Consider the following 23927-nt stretch of genomic DNA (forward strand, 5'->3'; position numbering starts at 1 on the left):
AGGTTTTCACATTAAGGGAGTCTTCCTACTTTCAAAATCAAAGTTCTGAAAATTTAAGAATTTGATTCTCAGGGAAAGCAGAAGAGAGATAAATGCACCAACTGTTTTCCTTTTCTTTTCATATCTCTTCTATTTCCTTACCATATGTGTTTGTCATACCCCACTGTCATTGTCTCTGACACTTTATTAAAATCAAAATAAGTACTTGTGAGTAAATTTCTGAGAAGAGTGGATACAAATGAAAGCAAATTCCTTATCTCCTTGAAATGAATGTATCTCCTCCCTGTGGGTCCACGAGAAAGGCATGGGAATTCCATGAGGAGCCACCAGGAAAGTAACAAACGTTTTCAAAACGAGAGACTGTGAGGAAAAATGCCTACGAACATTTAGTTGTTTGTTTGGCAGTAAAACCTTCAAATATAATTGAAGACTAAAAATAGTCCCCTCATGAGACACTAACTAACACTTATGCTTATTTATAGCCTGTGTCTTTGAACTAAATTGTAAAACAGGAAAAGACAGGAAAACTGAGATCCTAGCCATCCCGCTTTTATGCACAGCACGCACGCACACACACACACACATCTATTGTGTTCTATATTTCTGACATTAAGGTAGTAGCACTAGTAGAAGGAAGCATCAACTGGCAGAAACAGAAATGAGAAGGGCAAAATTCTGACAAACTAGCAAAAGAATTAAGAATTAAGCCTGGCCAGGTGCGGCTCAGCGGTTGAGCGTCGACCTAGGATCCAGGCGATCGGGGTTTGACTCCCGGTCAGGGCACATGCCCGGATTGCGGGCTGCAGCCGATCAGTGACTCTCTCATCACTGATGTTTCTATCTCTCTCTCTCCCTCTGCTTTCCTCTCTCTGAAATCAATAAAGATATATTTTTTTAAAATAATAATAATAATAATTACAATGGGTAAAATCATCTGATCATTACAAATAATAACTACACCGGATTAAAATATAGCAATTTATTAACTCTATAAGTTCATAATTTGATAAATGTATTTTTTAAACACTATGGAGGTTGCTAGAGTACAAAAAATGAGAATCAAGCATTTATCCTACTTACTACATATGGATGATATTTCAGGATAATAAAACAGTTAATAAATGCCAAGAGACTAATAGAATTAGAAAATCACATTTTTCAACCCCTAAAGAAATAATGGATCTAGGCAAGGATCCCCAGTACTGCTAGTATTATTAGGTGAAAGGTTAGATAGAAATTAGGACAGGTACATTAGGCTTGACTACACTTGAACCTACTCACCTACCATTAAAGTAGAGTAAGTCATTCCTCCTCACACGACATAGTAGAAGGGGCACATTTCCAGCTGCAAATTATTTGGGCCAATAAAAAGTAAAACCAGAATCTATTCAAGTCTCTATATCCACTCAACTATAAGAAATTTTGAAATTTATTAAATGACACCAAGAGAATAAAATTAGCAAAAATAAAAAATGAAAACTTGTACAATTAATAATTAAATAACATGAAAACAAAAGTAAGGGACCTTAAGTGACACATCCATTAAATATAATTGTGAACTTTGTTGAGAACCTGATTTAAACAACCACCTGTACATATGTATTATTGAGACAATTGGAGAAAACTGGTCATGGACTAGACGTTAAATGTTATTCACCATTTAGCATGGTGATTGTGTTTGCTTTAGCTTCTTAAGTATTCAAAGAAAAAGACGTATAAAATAATAAAAGTACAAGTCACACAGTGGTAAAAAATATTTGTAAAACATATAATCAGCCCGGCCGGGCGTGGCTCAGCAGTTGAGCATCGACCTGGGATCCAGGCGATCGGGGTTCGATTTCTGGTCAGGGCACATGCCCGGGTTGCGGGCTCGATCAATGACTCTCTCATCATTGATGTTTCTATCTCTCTCACCCTCTCCCTTCCTCTATCTGGAATCAATAAAAATGTATTTTTAAAAAACATATAATCAACAAAAAATTTGTATCCAAAACAAAACTTTTTTATTCTAAATTTTTTTCTAAGATGAATCGTAAACCCAGTTTGTTTTGCCTGTGCTTTTCTTACTTTAAACCTTTTTAATGGCCAGAATTTACTAAAAGTTATGTCACACAAAAAATTCTTCGGTATGGCTAATAGCATCAGTACACTCAAAGAGCACGCATGGCAGTGAAATAAACACTCAGCCATTTCAGGGAAGAAAGCACTATATTAAGTTATTTACCTCCACTAAAAAAAAGTCATCTGGTTTGTAATGTTTCTCTTCTAGACTAATTAACCAAATGTAGCTTAAATGTATGTGTGACATATATAATAATTAGTAAAATTCCCCCCAACCTTTTTTTAACGGTTATTTTACTGGGACATTCTCTAAAAACTACTTATTTTCTTCATTAAATAGCTTCCCTCCCGCAGTTTCTAGTTTCAACTTAAACTAATTTAAAGCTGCCTAATTAATAAAATACCTCAATCTGTACCCCTTTGATCAAAACTCAATGAACGGTTATGCCAATAAAAGCAATTCTAAGCATTGCATTGTATGAGTAGTTACTTTTCTGATTTTTTTTCTAACCAAGTTTGATGAGTTTCAAAGATTGTGAAATTATCAAGTGGACACTGGAGAAACAGATGGCACCAATTCAAATATCCATGGATGGTTTAAGAGACTTAGTCTAACCTGAATAATTTACTCCTAAATCATTCTTAATTCTAAGAGGGCCAATAAAATTAGTGCTAAGCATTTCATTAACATTTCTTATATTCAAACTGTAGCTATGATATACACTAGAGGGTTTCCTGGAAATGCTTTATGGTACCTTAGGGCCTTGTATTATTGATATGTACTGTGTACTTAGGTTCATTTTTAAAGGTTTGGATCATTATTTTTCTATTTTGAATTATCATGGGTCTATAATTGCTGTTGAGAGATAGCCAGTAATATATTATTTAATGTTAAATTAATTGTGAGTCAGGAACAAAGCCCTTCCCAAAATAATATTCCTATAGTGAATATAAACCACTTAGTAAGTCATGATTTCATAGCATAATTTTGTTACAAATACAATAACTATTCCTACTCTCAGGTACTCTAGGTTTACAGGAGAAATTCTCGATTTGTTAAAAGTAATGACACGTTGATAAAGACAGCATTTAAGTAGAACAATGATTATAATTATCTTACTGAAATTTTAACTTTTCCCTCTCAAGGAAAACAATCAATCACGGAAAATAAAAATGCATGGCATTTACATGGAACCCAAGAGAAGACCTAGGGAAAAACTAAAATTTGGAGTCATTGTCAAAGAGACAAAGTATCACCAAGGAAAAGGCATTAAAAAATAAGCAAGGGACAGACACAAAGCATTATTATCACCTAATTTAATAATGTACTTAAAATTTTCAATAATCTCTAAGGCTATTTTGTACAAGGATGTGAAATGCATGGTTTCCACAGTAAACATTTCTATAATAGCTTATTGAGACATGAGAAAATAAATGACATATACTCAAATTATTAGAAATACTTTTATCCATTAATGATGTGTACCTATCTGCCACAAATCAATGAGTGAAAATATTATGTGGCTTAAAGAACATTAAACTGGGTGTTATAAAACTATCTTTAGCCTGACTCTGCTATTATATGAATTTAAGCCAGAGAGAAAGAACAGCTGGGACTGCTGAGACTTGGATTTCTATTCTACAAAAAGAGAAGGGTTGACCAGTATGACATTCTGTGAACCTATGATAATCAGCAAAATCAATTTACATGTATTCTGTGTGTTTTAACCCAAAAGTATAACTACGCCATTGTGTAGCCTGCTTTTCTAAAAGACAAATCATAGACATTTAAGAAATTAGCCTAAAAGCAAAGATACTTCATTCCAGTGGATAAAATGCAAATATGCAGTACTGATTAGATATACTGCACACAGAGTTCATCACTTAGTAAACAGCACTTGGCACTTTTATTTACATTATTCATGATTTCTTCCACCCACATAACCTTTCCTTTTCTGAATGCCTCACAACCTAGAACACTTACTATTTCGCCAACTGTTTTCTGTACAGAAGAATTGTCTCCCATAGTTAGTGTACTTGCCAAAGCAGACCTGGGGTTCAAACCCTTGTCCACCAATCACCTGGGCAAGTTCTTAAACCTTGCTTAGACAGCTTCTTCATCTGAAAAATCAGTGTAATCCCACAGCCCTTCCAGGACTGTTCTAAAGATTAAGTGAGATAGTAAAGCTCTGCCTTATGTGAGGTAAAATAGCAAGCACTTACATTTCATTCTTTACCCTCCTCAAACCCCTCATTACAAATAAGTATATTATATGTCTTTTGCATTCCACAGAGTCCTTAACGAGGCTAAGCCCACAGAAGGCACAAAATATTTGTTGCATCGTTAACTCAATAAACACTTACTAAGAACCAACCTGTGTTAGGCTTTGGGGTAGGCATGGGGACAAAATTAAAATGAAGAACATTAAACTCTTCCACTGAAGATTTCTAAATCAGCTAGACACCACGTGATAAGAATATTAGAAGTATGAAGTAATTTTAACATAACTTGGAATAATTGCAACTGGAGGTTGGCCAAAGTATTTAAAAAATACAAAGTAAAAATAACAAAAATGCATAGTTGTACCTAAATAGGAAAGGTTTTAGAATATGGCCATTGTTTATCTTCCTCAATGAAAATGTCCCATGGAGTTAAATTTCAGTGAGCAAAATGTGAATATTTTTCTAATTGGAAACCTGTTTTCTTTTTCTTGGAGCAAGAATCACAGGAAAAACATTGCAGAGATTCAAGTTCCACGATAAAGGAGAAAAAAACAAAATGGGTTTTCATAGATGGGATGAAATCATGTTTCCATGGAAACCCTGAACTGGTTTGTTGCAGCCCAACTTAAGTTGGCAATTTTGGCTAATTTCAACTATAAAAATAAATTTGGCAACTCAAAAAATTTGCCCATTTTATCACAAATGTAATTTTCAAATGATAGATACATGGAAAGCATCTTACTGGATTAAAAACATATTTTTAAATTTTATAATCATTACCAACTTCACCTGGCAAAGATATCATTTAAATTGGAAACAAATCCAATGAACAAAGATGTGCCAGAATAAATAGAATCTAGAATATGGTTGTCCTCTGATTCTAATGTTGGAGCAAGAACAGGGACAAGGACTTCCTCTGTTACAGACCAACAGAGCCTGTGGGTTTAATAGCTTTTACTGAATCATGATAACCAAAATAGATTCAACATCTTATCCCAAACAGGCAAGGCTACTTTTTTTAATTTAGATTTTTTTTTTCTTCATATTAGAGACCCATTTGATCTTTGGCATATGGTTGTTAGGCCACAAATAAGACAAAAATGTTTATGTTTTATATTAATGACTTAAAAATATTTTAGTCCCATGTTTTACATTTATTAAAGGTTTTGCCCTTATTTAAGGACCTCATTGTTATACGGGGATTGGCAGTAGCCTTTGAGTTTGCTCTGTATGAAATTCTTTTGCGTGACCCTGTGCCTTTAGACACAAGTAACGAGAGTCTAAGGGCAGGCAAATATGCACCTGAACAATCAACTCTGAATTACAACTGGCCATTCAGACATCCTTGATCAGCTTTTCACCACATCCAGCAATGATCTTACAATCACATTTAATCCAAGTTTGGCCTCCTATGTTTTGCTAATATGACAATTCCAAAAGTGGAAAACTTACAATTAATTCTTAAAGAATCATTGTTCCCCTGACTCTTACTAGCATGTTCCTTTCTCTCCTTCTCTCCATGGCCAAGCTCCACGAGAGAAGCCTTCATTTGTTCTCCTCTATCTCCTCACTTCCTGCCAAAGTTTCATCTCACTGAAATCCAGTGTCTGCTTTTAGCACTCAGCTGAAACGGCTCCTGTGAAAGGTACCATGGATTTCCCAACTGTCAAATTAAGTCAACTCTCTCTGGTCATCTTTCCTAACTTTCCTGCATTTGGCTTATATAGATGGCTTTTTTGAAAATTAAAATGTTTCCCATAAGGCTTCCTTGACACCACTCTTCCTGGGAGTATCTTATTTTCAGACTTCTCTGAGAGTCCTTCCTACTGTCCTTCATGTGTATGGGTTCCTGGTATTTAGCCAGAGGCTCTACTTTTCTTATTCTGCAAACCCTCATTGCTCTACATCCACTTTGGTATAACCAAATCATAAATTTTTACCTCTATAAGATTGAGAAAGGAATACAATTATCAATTATTGGGGACATTACCTAAATTTAAAAATTTACATAAAAATAAAATAACATATTTCAGCAGAGTATCTGCATACAAAACTAAGCTTACTAAACTCTGTCATTCAAGAGTCCATTTCTAAATAATTATATCCAAAAGTCTGAACATCAATATTTAAACAACCAACACACACCTCAATTTCAACAAATCTTCAAGTGAGCTTAGAGTCTACTCCTAAAAAATTGCTAACCTCTTTCTTTTTTTTGTTAATCCTCACTTGAGGATATTTTTTTCATTAATTTTTTAGAGAGAGTAGGAGGGAGGAGGAGTGACAAAGAGAAACATCTATGTGAGAGAGAGACTTTGATCCTGCAACTGAGATACTTGCCCTTGACTGGGAATCGAACCCAAGACCCCTTCGGTCTGAGAGCCAATTCTCTAACCACTGAGCCAAACCAACTAGGGCTACAATTCTCTTTCTATTCCCAGTCAAGGAATGACTCTACCATTTACGCAGCTATCTTAAATCAGAACCGTGTCTTCTGAAAGCTATTTTCTGTCTATTCTCTCTCTCAACTAATAGCAAAATCCTCAGGATTCTACGTGCCATATATCCACTGCCACTGTCATACCCACCCTCACGACTGATACAGATGCAGAGGGAATGTTTGATAATTTAAACATTCATTATTTTGAAATATGCAATACCCATTCATGATTTCAAAATAAAAAGGCAAGTTTTTTTAAAATAATAAAACCAAAATTAGAAAAAATAATAATTACTGATGAGATGTTAGAAGAACTCTGAATAAAGCCAGGATGATACAACAATGCCTGCAATCACCACTCCTATTTAGCACTGTAATAGACACTCTAAGAAAATAAGACAAATAAGGTATAAGATTGAGAAAGGAATAGAATTATCAATTATTGGGGACATTATCTAAATTTAAAAATTTACATAAAAATAAAATAACATATTTCAGCAAAGTATCTGCATACAAAACTAAGCTTTTAAAAATCAAATAGCATTCCCTTATCCAGAAGCAAGAATTTTTTTAATGTCTTTTTGAAGATAATATTCATGATGGCAATGAAAACAATGGCATATCTAGGGTGATAATTGAAGTATAAAAAAGTTATAAATATATGAAAAAATAAATGTGCTTATCTGGCAAGCCTTAATATCATAAAGGCAAAAGATTTTCCCTCAAATAATCTATACGTTCAATGCAATTCTCATAAAAACCCAGGTGTTTTATGTTTTAGTGTAGGTGTAGAACTTGACAAGCTGATAAAAAAATTCAAATGGAAGAAAAAGAGGCCAAAATTAGCCAGGACAATTTTGAGGAAGAAAAATTAGGAGGAACAGATTTATACTATCAAATGTAAAATTTTATTTTAAAACGTTAGTAATTATAAAGATTTAGTATTGACAGAAGTTTAGACTAGAACAGTGAGTGTGAAAAAAAATCCTAAAAACAATCCCACCTATATATGGGAACAGGTTGTGAGAGAGAAGTGGCATTATAAGTGCATGGCAGAGACGGACTGTTGAAGGCACGTGCTGTGATGATTGCTCATCATATGAGGAAGGGGAGACATAGATAAAGTAATACCCTTATTTACACCATATGCTAAAGATGAATTAGAGTCCTAAATGTGTAAAGCAAAACATTAAAACTCTTAGAAAATATGTACAAAAGAAAGGTATTTTTACCACTGGGAAAGAAAGGTATTTATAGTTTTCTAATAAAAGACATCAGAAAGTTAAAAGAGAAACCTAACCTGGAATAAAATATTTGCCATGTACATTTATAACCAAAGATTGATGCTGTGGATAGATGAAGAAACCTGATCTATGCTCAATAAGAAAAATATAATTCTAGCCTGGCCGGGCATGGCTCAGCGGTTGAGCGTCGACCTAGGATCCAGGTGACTGGGGTTCGATTCCCCGTCAGGGCACATGCCCAGTTGTGGGCTTGATCAATGACTCTCTCATCATTGATGTTTCTGTCTCTCTCTCTTCTTCACCTTTCCTCTCTCTGAAATCAATAAAGATATATTTTTTAAAAAAAGAAAAAGAAAAATGTGATTATATAGGACGATGGGTAAAGATTATGAACAAGATACTTGAATAGGAGGAATCCCACATGTCCAGTATGAATAGAAGAGCAATCTTGACAATAGGAAAATGCAAACTAAAGCAAAACACTATTCATGCCCACAAAAATATGTTAGCAGCAAAAGTTAAAGAGGATAGACAGAAGAAACTAGGGATCCATACTCCTAAAGAGAGTACACTGGCATAGCCACTTTGAGGAGCAATTTACAATGCTTAGTATGGTTGAAAAAGCATATGCTACAATCTCATGAGTCTTTTTCAAGGAGTACATGCTGAAAAATATACCTCTGTACATGGCAGGCATCAAGGACACATATATATCACTGCAGCAGTATGTGTAACCAGAAAACGAGGAAAACAGCCTAAATGTCCAGCAAAAATATAAATCCTAGCTATTTCAAAACAGTAAAAATGAATATTCTGGAGCTGTGTGTACCCATATAGCGTTAAGTGAAACCAGTAAGTTCCAGGAAGAAATGAACAGTATGATGCCATCTATATAAATTTTAACATTGGAATAATATATAGCAACCTTCAGAGAGTGATTACTTCTGGATTTGAACAGATGAAGAAAGGCATGGGGTGGGTAGATCTTTAGCTGTTGATCTGAAATTATATTACTTTTAAAAAGACAGAACTATCTGAAGCAAATAAATGAGTGATGGGTTCACTGGCGTTTTGTATTGTTTTTCTATGAGTTTAAAATATTCTCTAATAATATTTTTTAATTTAAATTGTTTAAAAACTTCCTATTGCCTTCAGGACACAGCTCCAGCTCCTTCTCAAACAAGCCCTTCTATGATGTAGTCCCCACATATCATTCAAGAACCATCGCTGTCCACTCCTGCTAAACACCATGATCCTTGTGGTACTTTCCATGGTGATAGCTTTCCCAGTTAGAGAGAATTAGGATTCTGTCTCATATCAGAGGATCTCTGATATAAGAAGTGTTTGTATATATGTCCATCCTTTCCCACCAAAATCTGAGTTTCTTGAGGACAGTGATATGACCTGAATTTTCTCTCCCTCCCAGTGTGCTTCAGTCTGGATGGATATATAGACATCCATTGCTGAATGTCAGCCTTGTTTCCTGCCAGTTTTTGGTTCTCTAAAAGAGGTTCTTTACCAGTAAAGTGTTGGGCATAAACACTCATCCAGCCCTGGGGTGCTCTGACAGCTTGGGTGGCCTCTATACCGCCTCCTTCATGCTGACTCATTAGTTCTCAATTTCTAGTTTTCAAATACTGGCCCTACCATTGACTCTGTACCTGTGCTCTTTGCCCTCCCTCTCCAATCCTGACCCTTACCCTCTATCTGCAGAAGTGTCCACCATCCTCACTTAGGAGTACAATTACCTACAGATCAAAATGGTAACTTTAGAGACTTGCCCAAATCTGGGCTCTTCTGTATTTTCCTGCACATAAATCTAAAAACCATGGCATGGTTGAAAGACTATAAGCTTTCAATTAAAACAGATTTAAGTTCTTATCTACCACTGTGTGACTTAAAACAAGTTTTTTAATCTCTTTGAACCTTACATTCCTAGGCTCTACAATCAGAAATAAATCTACCCTATCTACTTTGAAGGCTGCCGTGAATGCTAAATGGAATGACATAAGAGCACCTTTAAAAAGTCTCTCACCCATCGTAAGAACTCAAAAAATACTATTTTTTTTCTTCCCTTTTCCTTAAAGTTTTTAACACAAGGATGTTCAAAAGTATTAGTAGAAAAACAACTGATTGCTATAGTTGAAAAGATCACCTTTTCCTGAACATTCATATTACAACATCTGCAAATTTTAAGCAGGTGTCTATCACTTTCCTGTAAGTTAATATACATTCATGGGTGTGTATCTCCTAGTTGCCTGACTAGCTGTGAGTTCCTAGAGGGCAGGATTTAAAACCACTAATTGTCTGAGCCACACTGTGCTTTACATGTTATAGGCAATCAGTGAAATATTTTGATGGCTCACCCACCACTGGTAAGATATTTCATTTTATGTTTTCACAGCGGTGATAGATTTATGCTAATCCAGCTGCATTTTCTGAGCAAACTTCTTTTGGAGTCACACATCAGTGGAATGATCGGCTAGGACAAAGTGTACAGAGCGTGGTTGTAAAGTCAGCTGGCACATGCAACCCATTGCCGCACTAGTGGCCATGTTCCAACCAAGCCAGCAAGCCAGCTCAGATACCATCCAACTCCACAGAAGACCAATATTATTCTTTTTGGAGAAGAGCTTATTTTTAGAAGTATCATATTTTAGCTTTGAAATTTTGACCCAAGTAGAACCAAAAGGTGGCACAACAAATATGAAAACAGCAAAAAGGTATCCATCCCCTGCTCACACACATGAATTTCCTTCTGGGCAAAAGATATCTTTTAAAGCTCAGTCTACACTAGGATGACTCAAAGAGATGAGAAGCCCATTCTCTCTCCTTCTATTCCATTCTCTGTTATACAAATAATTCCCATCGGAGTCATCAACGGAGCCTCTTGATTAAGGTCAACCTCACCCAGACTTGAGGCTTGATAGTTGCATGGAGCCAACACTAAGTCAGCATTATTCACTACAAGATGATTCCAGTTCAATTCCCATCCCTAACCACCTGCAGAGAGCTATATTTTCTTGACATGTGTCTTATTACTCAGGCCAAAACTTTTTAACACATGAAGGCTAAGCTGGATTTTTCCACACCTGTTTCCATTTTTAAACAATAAAAAATTTTAAGAGATCCTTTGCCTGAACATCTTTCATAGTTTAAAAATAGGATAATTACAGTTATTTCTTTCTGAAAATTAAGTACATAAGAAAATAAATTTGCATATTTACAAAGTGAGTCCTACTTATATATTCCAAAGCAGCTTATAAGTATTTCCTATATTAAGCAAACATATCATATACAGCAGTATACATATTCTTTAATTGTGTGAGTTCTTATAAAAATGTGGCCAGTACATTTTTTTTTAATATTTTTTATTGAGACTTAGTTAAAAATGAAGGATAAAATACCCAGTTTGGGGCTGGGGAGTGATATGAATAAGTTTATTTTCATGGCCCTTGACTGCTCAGCTGTGGAGCCGGGCTCCTCAGGTAGGGCTGTGTGGTGCCTTGTATCTGTCCACCTCCTGAAGTTCCACTTACTGTCTCCAGATAGAAGGCTCAGCTTCTGGAGAAGCTGAAGGTGGGATTAGAAGGGCATGTTCCTAGGGAGAGTGAGAGAGCTTCGAGCCCAGGCCAATGACATCAAACACACTGATTTGTCTCTTGGTCCACCCTGTTCTGGCTTCAGAGAAAGAAGACAGTTGCTAAGGAGGTTGGTGCCACTGTGTGTAGCTTTTTGTAATACCTTGAACTCCCTCGTGTCAGAGGTCTTGTTCCTGGTCTTGTTCCTGTTCTGATGGTTCATCAGCTTCTTTTTTCCTCTGGCTATAGAATTTAGATCTTCAATTATAAAACCAAATTTGGACTCTTGACACTGGAACCTCCACTTTCTTAGCAAGTTGCTCTCTGATATCAATCCCAGGATATAGGTTGTGTTTGTTTGTTTGTTTGTTTGTGAAACCAAACTCCAAACTATATTCTGCTAGTCAGTTTTTTTAATCAAAAATTTCAAAATAGAGAAAACCACAAAGTACAAAAGCTTTTCTGATGTTTTTCATTATCACAGAACACTCCACCTGTAATGTGTGCAGAGAAAATGAGGGCGGAGGGAGAGGAAGCCAAACTGGGAAAGGCTAGGTGGCCATTTCACTTCTTCTCTTTCTTCCTGTCCTTCTCGTTCATAGCCAGGGTCAACATGAGTTTCCTGGAGAGAGTAACGAAGTCTAAGAAGAGGTCAATGCAGTGCCAGATATAATCCTTATCTCCATTTCCAGCCTTTTCGATAATGAGCTGAGTATCAAAAACGACAAAGCCACACATGACCATCAGCCGCAAATACAGGCTTGCCTGGAAAAGCCAAATGGATCCAAAGATTCTCCAGGGAAGGCAAGACCATCAAGCTCAAGGCTGACATCAAGATACCTCCCAAAAAGAGGTACCTACGGCGCCCGGCATAGAGTGCACTCGGGGTGAAGCAGGTGGGGATCATTGCTGTGCCCATGAAGGCAGTGGGAAGGAGGCTGGAATTGATGGCAATGAAAAACTCCAGAGCAGCGCCTGGGCCAACCCCTGTAAGGAAAGCAAATCCAGCAAGAAGTCCCAGTCATTTTTGCTCAGTGTCATGGCTATGAGGTATTGTCATCAGCCAAATCATCAACCCCAGGGAGCCCGGAGCAGAGAGCAGGCCAGCCTGAATGAAATGAGTGACCACGTGTACACAGGCCCCGCAGCCGCCACAAACATACAGAGGGTGAAACTGGCACAGACCTTCTACAGGTGCTGCTGTGCTGAAGGAGTTATATGGGAAAATTTTAAGAGCTCATCAAAGTTGATCTTCCGATCAAATATATTCATGATGTCAGAGTCTGCGGGACACAGCCTCCGCTCTTCTTACCCGCCTTTCTGGAGCCCACAAAGCTCTCTTAACACTGGATACGCTTCTCCAGGTTGTTCTTAAATGCCTCAGTGAGGGTGTGTAATTAGGAGGAAGTGTAGCTGATACAACGCTATTTGGAGTCTTCACAGGCTGACCTTGGTCATGACCTTGGTCTTGACTTGCTTCTAAGTCCTCAGGCCCTGATCTCAGAACTCCATGCCTAGTTCTTCAATTCTGAAACCAAGTCTGGATTCTGGACTCTTCAATGCCCATTCCCAAGGCAAGCTTTTGCCTGGTATTGTAACCTGGGTAAGGTTCTTGGTTGAAGGCTTTGATGAGTATTTTCAGTTAACCTTTTGTGAATTTGGTGCAGTGTGGCTTCCCCTATGATTGATTGTGTTGGGAGAGCTGTCTTGAGCCATGTTGGAAGAGATTAGTCTTAGTCTTCAACTAGGAGTGCCGGTCCATATATTTTTTAAAATGTTTTAGATGAGGAGTTTGAGTGCTGATTATAAAATATACTATGTTTCAAAATAAGAAGAAATAGTGTTAGAGAGTAATACTTTCAAATGTGATGGAAGTATAATGTTAACTTTAATTAAAATAAGATTTCTATGATGGAACACTATATGAGTTTCACTGAATGGTGTTCTCTTTCTAGACAGTTGGTCTAGTCAATGAAGAGGACTCCATTTGGTGGGGGTCCCACTACTGGGTCATTTGAAGCCAAACATCTTTATCTCAGTTAACTCAACACCAGGTTAGAACAGAAATCCAGCTCAACTGTGAGGTCCAAAATAAATTTACAAAAATTTAGTTAGCAAAAACTGCAATAAAACACCTTTTGCTTTAATGAGGCATATCTATCCTTTGTGATATCATCCGAAAACTTCCATTTCATTACACAGTTAAGATACCACTTTTTCAAACAGCTAACTTTTGTTGCAATAAAATTTTGCTCATCTATCCACGGAATGGCACTTTGTTCAATTTTTAGGGGGGCAAACATTTATTGCATGTCTGATTTACTGAATACCTGATATTTATTTAATGCCTGATAAGCACTGATGTATAATCCATTTTACTTAAAGCACTGTTTAGAGGAAGTTTATTATAAATATATCCTGTTTCTCCAACAAAACTAAAAGCTTTTACAGAACTGGATAAAGATGTGTTTTATACATTTTTTTATTTTTAATAACAGTACTACCACATAATACATAGTAGTTCAATTAATGTTGCTTTTACTGTTAACATATTTGTTCACTTATTCATTCAATAAGCACTTATTGCCTGCCTGACAATACATGTACAGCACATTGCACGGTGCCTGGCATACAGGGCTGTTCAATAAGTGTCACGTTAGATGGAATGATAGCTAGCCAGCCATGACCTATATTAGGCAATGGGTGCACAATGGATGTGCTGGATAGGACAAGGGTCTCAAGATCTGGGTGATTTTTACTAAATGCTATTCTTGCTAAATGTTATAATGGAGCACAGTATTTTGCTGATGCAGCTGTAAGCAGATAAACTTGACCAGAACCCAACTGGATATGTTTAGCCAACTGCAAAGAAGAAATCAACATGTAATTAACCAAATGGTGTGTATAAGCAATGGCTAAACCTCCCTTCAGGGACACAGAGCTTTCTAGTGAATGACCCATCTTTAGTTGTTGCAAGTAAGTAAAACTACCGAACGGCAACCACTTCTCTTCTTAAATAGAACACCCCTTGATTTTGGCAACAGATGTACAAAGAAACACAGAAAACAGCCTGGGGGGGGGGGGGTCCAAGAAAATAACTAACACTGCTTAGCAGAGGGAAAAAGTTAATATCGATGTCTTAATATTACTAAATGTATCATAGCTATCTATGCCCTCTTGATGTCAACCTCACCTAAAATTTTGTACTTACTGAAAACTCAAGGAAAGCCATCAGCCATTTTATGCTTTATTTAGGAATGGTTTTATATAACTAAGAAAAATGGAATGCCATATAAACAATTATAGAGTCAAAAGGAACACATGTTGTCCATACTCTACTTCAACTTATCTAAGAACAGGAAATTTAACTACCTCCTAAACAAACCATCAATCTTTAGATGGTTCTAACTGCTTTACGGTTTTTCCTGATAGCACCCTGAATAAGAGCTAACTTTTACTGAGATCTTATATGAACCAGGCAATGGATTAAGCAATTACATACATTATTTAACTTAGTCCTACAATCCCTTGAAGTAGCAACTGTACCACTAGTCCTATTTGACAATGGCACAGTGAGGCTCTGAAAGATTTACAGGAAGGTAGTCAGAAAAGCAGAGCCAGAAATTTTAGTAAGGTCCCTCTGAGGCCAATATAAGCCTTGCTTTCTACTGCCCAATTTGGTGCTGCTCTTGAAGCAAAAACCTACCTCTTGTTAATTGATATTCTATAGTTCTTTAGTAATAAGTGCACTACCATGTATTTACTTCAAGTTTTCTCAATTATTGACATTTGGGGTCAGATAAGTATTTATCATGGGGTCTGTCCTGTGAATTTTAGAGTGTTTGTGGCAGCCCTGGCCTCTATCCACTAGATTCCAATAGTGAAAACAAAAAATATCCCTAGACCCAGCCAGGGACCAAATCAACCGATTGAATCACTAGAGGTTGCCTCAAGGGTTGTCAATCAGAATGACTTAATGAATGAAACTGCATTTTAACTTTGCCTTAGATTTCATAGTAGGAACCAACTACCATGTTCATAGTCCTTTGCCCAAAAAATAAGCCAATAAGGTAAAAAAGTATTAGTTTGTTTAAAATATTAAGGAGGCTTAAACTTGTTGGTTAGCCTTTCTGTTTCAGACTTTCAATAAACTCTACTTTTTCACTATCAGTATTTCTAGGATTTTGCTTCTATTTCATAATAAAATGTTCTTGAAAAGGATCAAGTTATTAAAAAAATAATCTAAAAGCAAATAAAAAAACCTACCACACTCAATTTCATGGCTTGCATTTGCTTTTAATTCTTTGGCCATGAACAACAGAGTCCCTTTAAAATTGAAAGTGTTTTCTCAATAAAGATATATTTTAAAAAATTGAAAGCGTTTTCCTTCTATTTTATTCTGGTTTCACAGATAATTAATTGCAAAACATTATAATAATGTTGCCTATGAGGATTTTTATTATACTTCACTCCCTCACATAATGATGGTTATATTGTCATGCTTCTCAATCCATATATCTGCAAAGCTCTCAGGTCTCATGCATATAATGAAACTGTTATATAGTCTGAGTCTTAATACTTTGAAAGAATATAATGCAAAAGAGGTACTGCTTCTCTAGGGAGTAAAATTTAGGGCATGTAATCCATCTGTGTGACAAAATGCAGGTTTCCCATTGGAAGGCAAATCATTCATTTAATTCACTTGAGTAGGATAGTACTAAAAGAAAATTCATCTGGTTACATTTAAGGCTCCAAAAAAAACCATGTACAAAAAGACTCTTTGGCTTTCAGCCTAGAGGATTTTCATGTGATTGTCAATCGGATATAGTTTCACTCAGTTTAAGCACATATTCTTCTAAAAGAGGGACTCCCAGGGAGGTGCTGGGAGAATTTCAAAGTGGCTCACACAGATCAGAACTCCCAGATTCCAAAAAACTAAGACTAAATACATGATTTTGACAATGGTAAGTGAATGGACTAATTTTATGTCTCTTACTTTTCCCATTCTTCACATCTTTGCTCTCATACCAAAGAGACAAGAGCTCTCATGTAAATGGTTCATATACTTATTTTTTATTAAATGCTTCTGAGAAGGTACATAGTGAGGCTTGAAGAGATATTCTTGGGGTCAGTTCAGAATCAAAAAAATTTTGCAATCCCTGGTTAAGCTATGATTGGCCCAGTCTCTTCTAGGATAAACAGTAATCCTACCAATATTACTTTCCATGAAAATCAGTCTATGTATCAGTCGTGTTTATTTGAAGAAAGGCTGTTAGTGACTGGCAGAAATATCGGTAGAAGGGAGGACAGTGCTGTGGCTTTTTAGGGAACCTAAATCCTTTGCTTATTTACTTATTGCCTTTTTTAAAAAGATTTTTTACTGAGTTTTAGAGAGAGAGAAAGGGAGAGGGAAACGGAGAGAGAGAGAGACACTGATACCTCTATGGGCTGCCTCCTGCAGGCCCTCACCAGCGATGGAGCCCACAACCCAGGCATGTGCCCTGACCGGGAATGAAACAGGCAACCCTTTGTGCACGGGACGATGCCCAGCCACCTGAGCCACCCTGGCCAGGGTGACTTACCTATTGTCTGGATTTTATCTTTCCATTCCCACTGAAGGGTAAAAACATCCCCCATGAGGGCAATATAAAGAAAAAGGCCGGTACTTTCTCTTTTCATAGTTTTATTCATGCTCTATGTGGGTGCCATCAGTAGTATTCTTTATTCCATAACATGCTTCGCAGAAATACCAATTTATTTGCTTTCCCAAATACCTACATCATTAAATTTTTTAAAATAAAAATATATGAAATTCTTCTAAGAATTTAGATACCAGGTTTCTATCGTTCACTATATATGTTGGCAAACAAAGAGCATTAAAATTTTCTGGAGGCCACCAGTAAATGGTTTCTGATGATAAATACAGTTATTACATTGGTTCTTCACAGGTGAAGGAATAATCCTAATATCTAAAACTATATAAAAACTTTAATCAGTGAAAAACTATATTTGCATAATGCAGTTGAGGTAAAGCTACCTTTAAATCGAAGATGCTCAGGAACGTGATATCATTAACTGCTGCCAGAGTAACAAAATGCACATGGTTCCTCTTAACAATCACCAAAAATGTTTCCACTTCCTAAGAACTAAATTAATTAATACGCTATATATAATAAACATTTTTCATTTTAATTGATTTTTCAACTGTAAAGTGTTGGAATACAACTTCATACTGTGTTTCTGTGCCTCTTGAATCGGCCATTGTTCCAGACTATTCCCAAGGATGCTGGAAACTATCCCAGACAGCCTGGGGAGATAGTGTCTCCTTCTTGAGATGGTGGCAGATTTGTCTCTTGACTAGTATAATGAAGATGAGTTCTTCCTCCAGTACAAATGTTGGACATGTTTGCTAGCACCCTCCACATCACCCTCATGGGTCTTGTAGGGTAAGAGGAACCAATGCAGATATGAAGCTGATGCTGTCTGCAGGGCTGTGACTAATAACGTTCTTTGTCTGACCCAAGATTCTCCTGTCTGCTCGCCTAACACTGTGCCCGACGAACTGGTTAGACTACAAGCAGGGTAAAATCTGAGACCCTTGGCAGTACTTGACACAAACAAAGCAGATACACAGCAACTGCAGATGTTAAATGAAGAGGCCAAGTCACTGTGTATAACTAAAGTCCATTATTTACTATGTAGATTTACAATCTTCTTTAGCAAAAGTATGTATTACAGTCTATACTTTGCATTAGACGTAATTAAAACAAACCAAAAAAAAGACCTGATTATTTTACATGCCTTATTTCAATAAGTGATTGCCACTTAACAAGTCTGAATCTCTTTGGTACATTGTAGACATAAACAAAAATCATATTTAACACCCCCACTCCCCAAGAACCCCAGGATTGTGTCTCTTAGAATCAGCAGATATGACTGAATCAAAACATAAAAATAGTGACATATAGGGTGTTGTTTTCCTGACATTGCTCTATTTTACCAAGTCCCCTCCTGAGGAAAAATACATCGATATGAACAATTTGATGAAAATAATGACTCATCAGATTTCATCTGGATAACCATGCTGAAATATTGGATGGTATCTCATTCTATGTAACTATTATTTAAATGTATTTAATGAAAAGTACTGCTTTAACTATCACAACTAGTGAATCAAATCACACCAACCATTTTTCCTAACTTTCTCAAAACTGACAATGGAGAATAGCAAGACTCTTGAGTAAGATACCATGTAATATAAATTTTAACACGAAACAAATACTTATGTTAATAAATAGGAGAGAATAGACAAAGTCCTAACCCTCCAGGGGAAAAAAATCAGAAAGAAATTTCCCTTTTCTTAAAATTCTAAAAGTGATCACTCTAACCACTAACTTAGTTTAAACACCACTGACTCTCTCAAAGCCACAATTTAAACTCCCTCCCAACAAAACCCTTAAAAGATTCCATTTTCCTTTCATATCATGCAAATTACAATTAGACTTCCTTTAAAGCAAACATCTTTCTCTGTACTAAATAGCCATTTCATTCAATCATTTTGAGACCCTGAGCTACTAAGAAACTATCTAACCACTAGATAAGCAATTTTCAACCAGTGTGCCATGAGGATTTTTAAAACATAAATACCTGTTTAGTCAGGGGCACTGACCTCTTTACCTTTAAATTGTCAAATAAAAAATTCCAACAGCCAATAAAACAATAGCCATCTGGTGTGAATGAATCAAAATTATACCTATTTTTTGTCAGATCAGCAAAAATATGGATTTTGGTGTGCTGCAGAATTTCAGTAATCAGTTTATATGTGCCATGAGATGCAAAAGGTTGAAAATTGCTGCTCTGGATCAACTGATCATCAATTCCGAACACCTAAAGCTGAGAGAGGCAACGACTCAAAATTTCTGAAACACTTTACAGAATTTCACTTTTAGTGTTTGCTGCTGGTTCATCAGTAAAGAAACTTAGAAGCTTTAAGTAGCTCAGTTCTCTGCTCAAATACACAGGGAACCTCAGGTACTTGCTAGAATGACAGCAACCAAAACCTACCCTGACAGCAAAGACCCAGCATGTGGCTGCTAGTTTGCCACCGGATGAGTAATTTGGCTTGTTCCAGGCCAACGGAGGTGCTGTTCTCAGGAACTCAGTGAAAACAAAACAATCTACATCACAAAAAATATCTGATGAGAACTTCAGCACAGAAAAAGATCATTTTAAAGAAAAAGATGTCAAATCACAAGGACATGTCACTAATATGAACCACAGGCAAAATTTTGAATTTTTTTAATATATTCATGACCTTTAATTTTAAACTATATTCATTACTTAACAGAGCATCTTATCTTTTTAAGGTGTATATATTTATAGTAGTTACAATCAGTATTATGCCTGTATCTCTGTTGTGATCTCTGTTTTTCAACTTATTTCAAATACTCTTCCTAAGAATCAACAATACTAAACAAAACTGTTTGAAGAATTCATATGCATCAAATTTTACTTTTTAAACCCAACATCAGAAATATTACTAATGGTTAATTCATTCACTAAGAGGAAAATACCGAAACTATCAGGCATAGCTGAATCCCCAATCTGGGAGCTTTTACAGTCAATTTTATACCAAGATAAGTCGCTTTGATTTCCTCACCTACAATGATAGAAATGTCATATTATTCCTTTCTAGAAACTAGAGAAAGGTAACTTTTTACCAAATGTCCCTCCATCATTTAATTCACATGGATCCATTTTCTAAATGATTCTACTTTTCAGGAGATAAGTATCTGTCCCTCTCCTTCACAATCCTCAAAGAAAATAACTACCATGAAATGTTTTAACTGCTTTCTGAATTAAAATAATACAAAATAAACCAATTCTTCAATTATATTAATGTTACAAGACTTTTCAGGACAAAATTCATCGGAAATGTTGATAATACAAGCAACATACCAACGTGTCAGCCTTCTAGTCTAACCAGCAGGTCTGCTTTGAGTCACGTTGTATTTAGAAAATCCCATTTTCCTAACTCAATTAAACTTCGGTTGTATTTGTGATGTGCACTTCAGTTTGTTTCACTTTTATGGGACAATTTACTGCTTGGTCTCTTTAGTATTGCAGTTTTATATGAAAATCAGATGTTGCTCCCTTCTATGAAGAGCAGAATTGTGTGACAAAACTAAATTAGGAAGGATTTAAGTTAGTATGAGAATGAAACTTTTGATGAGACCATCAAACATAAAAAGAGGTCATTGAGAAAAATTGGGAAACACTGTGTGTGGAGATTTTCTTTTATTGAATGACAAGATTCTCATGCCGGTGGAACAACTTTCATAGAAGGAGCCCATAAACAGCTGAATGGACTTTGACTCACTCAGTTGCTTTCCCAAGGCTATGATGGTGACATAGAGGGTCTTCAAAGGAACTGAGAGAGCAACTTTCTCAGCAACTAAAAGCAGAATGCAGTTCCAGATGACCAAAACTCTGCAATGCTGGCTTTGTGACCTTGACTCAGCGTCACTGGGATGTACCAGGAAACCACAATTTCTGGCAGCTGCACATTTTATGTGCAAACGTTTACCAGATGTGAAGTTCATATGATCTATGGTGTGCAATAGAAACAAAAATGAATTTGCCGTGTAACTTGACATACCAATCCATTCTGTGAGCTAGCAGGTATGGCACTGCTCTCATGTTTAGGCAGAGCCTATGGGCTATGAATTTCGAATAACGAAAAGTTCCTAAGCCCTATCCCTACCTTCACTTAAAACCAATCCCATATGCTTGTTAAGCCTGAAATTCCACCAAGAGAGCTTTCTTTCTTTAGATTAAGAAATCTATCCCTATTAAAATCAAAATGCCCTTAGGAGACATAAAGTTATTGGTTATTTATACTTCAGAGTAAATAAATTTCAAATCCTGTCTTCACAGCTGGTTTTGATAAGAATACATGAAGCTTGGTTGTTTGGATTGTAAAAGAGTAGAACAGATCTTCCAGAGACAAAAGTGAATACATGAATAACTACTTTACTACTATTATTGTCTATTCATTCACTAACATTTATGACCACCTACTATTGTTCAGTCAATGTGCTAAGCACTGGGGATACAAGATGAAAAAGCTAGTTAATGGCCTTAAGAAATGCAGGGTTTGGTGGGAAACTGTCAAATCCGGTTACCACAGAAGAGTAGAGATGTTAATGGAGGTGTGAGTGAGGCGCAAGTGGAGCTCAGAGAAATGAAAACCTAAAATCCCCTGGCAGAGAGGAGAGGGGAACGTTTTCCAAGAGGAGGTAAAGTCTGACCTGTGACTGGAAGGAAAACCAGGCATTTGTAGGTAATCTGAGGATAGGAGGATAGTACCTGATTTTGCCTGGTAACACTAAAGAGTAAGATGTTCTCAGTGAAACAGCATTTCTGAAGCAAAGATTTCTGGAGTGAAGTATCTGGGGGAATGGGAGGCGGTGTCTTAGCTGGGGCTGCCATAACAAAATACCATAGACTGGGGGCCTCAAACAACAGACATTTATTTTCTCACAGTTTTGGAGGCCAGACGTCCAAGATTAGGGGGGCAGCATGGTACATTTCTGGTGAGACCTCTCTGTAAGCAGGCCACCACCTTGCTGGCTGTGTGTGTGTGTGTGTGTGTGTGTGTGTGTGTGTGTGTGTTGGGGTGAGGGGGAGAGTTCCCTGGTATCTCTTCTTATAAGAACTGCTAATCTTATCATCCAATGGTATCAGAGCCCCACCCTCCTCATGATCTCATTTAATTTTAATTATCTCCTTATAAGGCTCTAACACAATTCAGTCCGCAGCTGGCAGTCAGGAAAAAAAATGACAGGGAGGGTACTCAGGAAACAAATCATGAAGGGCCTTCTAAATCAAGTGCAAAGCAATGGTTTTCATCTTTAAAGCTCATTCTAGAACTCCACAGAGGGATTTTAAGCAGGGAATGGCATTCTGATTCATGGTTTAGAAAGCTCAGGATGGCAGCGAAAGGGAGAATTATGCACAGGGAAACAGCAAAGACACTGGGAGGCAGTGAGGGCCTGAGATAGGACTGGGCAGTGGGAATAGAGCTGAGAGAGGTTCAGGAGTACAAACAAGCCAAGTTTGATTAATTATGTTTGTGTGGAGGAGAGATATGAGAATGACCCCAGGCCTTTGGCTTTTGCATCTAGTAGATGGCAAAGACCTTTCCTGAAACAAAGAACTCCGAAGGAAATTCAAATTTGTTTGCTGGGGGATGGAGGAGGGGAAATAAAAAGCTTCTTAGTTTTTAGAAAGTTGAGTATAAACTTTACATATGGTATATGTACATATGGAATTATTTACTTGTCCCACTCTGCCAGGAAAGGGCCAATGGGGAGATGCAGCTGATGCTAAGCAGAGTCAGTGGATGTGGGTCCTCTGGTTTTTTATTTGCTTTTGAGTGCCAAGGGCTGTGATTTTAGACCATAAAAACCCTTTGTATTGAACCAAACAAACATCTAAGGTTACAAGAATAGCTAAATAAATACTGGTTCATCTATAGGATGAAGCACTAGAGAGGCATGAAGTCCATGTGTTCCAAGGGTATTTAATAACATTAAAAAACAGTAAGAGATATAGCAAAACACAAACCTATAAAGTAATTGAGTAAAAATATTCTTTTCATAGAAATGTCAAAAATTACCTCCAAATAGTAGTGTTACAAATATTTAATTCTTTTCATTATGCTTTCCATATTTTCCATATTTTTCTATAAAGAATACATCTTGTTTTATAATCAGAAATAATAAGCTTATTTTTAAGCTTATATATATTTTTAGACAGAGTCAATTCCAAAAGAAAGCTTTCTCTCCCACCACCAGCAGAACACATAACTGAACTATCCTCTACCAATCAGGAGAAATTGGAGTATGCCGAGTAGCAAATTTAAGAATTATAGTGCCTTATAAGAACAAAGTTTTATTTTTTATTCATGCTATATGTCCACTATGGGCTGGCTAAGGGCTCTGCTCCACATTCCTCTATTTGGGACCCATTCTGAGGAGCATGCCACTCGCTTGGCAGAAGTAAAGAGCCCTGAAAGGTCTCAAACAGAAACATGTGTGTGTCAATTTCCACTGAACTTATTGGCCAGGACTACCATGGGATCAGGAGATATAAACTCATCACATACCTGAAATATATTTGGCAAATAGAGCTAACAATGATCACACATAACTACAAATTCATCAACCCCCCCCCAAAAAAAATTGGAGGGAATTTTATGGCAGTGTTGTTCAAACCACAAACCATGACCCATCAGTAGATTGTAAAATCAATTTAGTGGGTTGTGACCAGTGTTTTTCAGTAGAATGGAATGGAATTGAAGGAGAAAAATCAGAA

The 23927-nt window shown here is 36.7% G+C and overlaps 1 protein-coding gene and 1 pseudogene across 1 annotated transcript in view; both read right to left on the reverse strand.

The window, feature by feature from the left end:
* Positions 1-23927, reverse strand: part of COL21A1 (collagen type XXI alpha 1 chain) — a 164013-nt gene that overhangs the window by 122821 nt on the left and 17265 nt on the right. The window lies entirely within an intron of this gene.
* On the reverse strand, positions 12061-12904 carry LOC107525807 (bax inhibitor 1 pseudogene; annotated as a pseudogene).

The sequence above is a fragment of the Miniopterus natalensis genome, chromosome 5 (assembly GCF_054644295.1).
Source record: "Miniopterus natalensis isolate mMinNat1 chromosome 5, mMinNat1.hap1, whole genome shotgun sequence".
In the NCBI taxonomy this organism is placed as follows: domain Eukaryota; kingdom Metazoa; phylum Chordata; class Mammalia; order Chiroptera; family Miniopteridae; genus Miniopterus; species Miniopterus natalensis.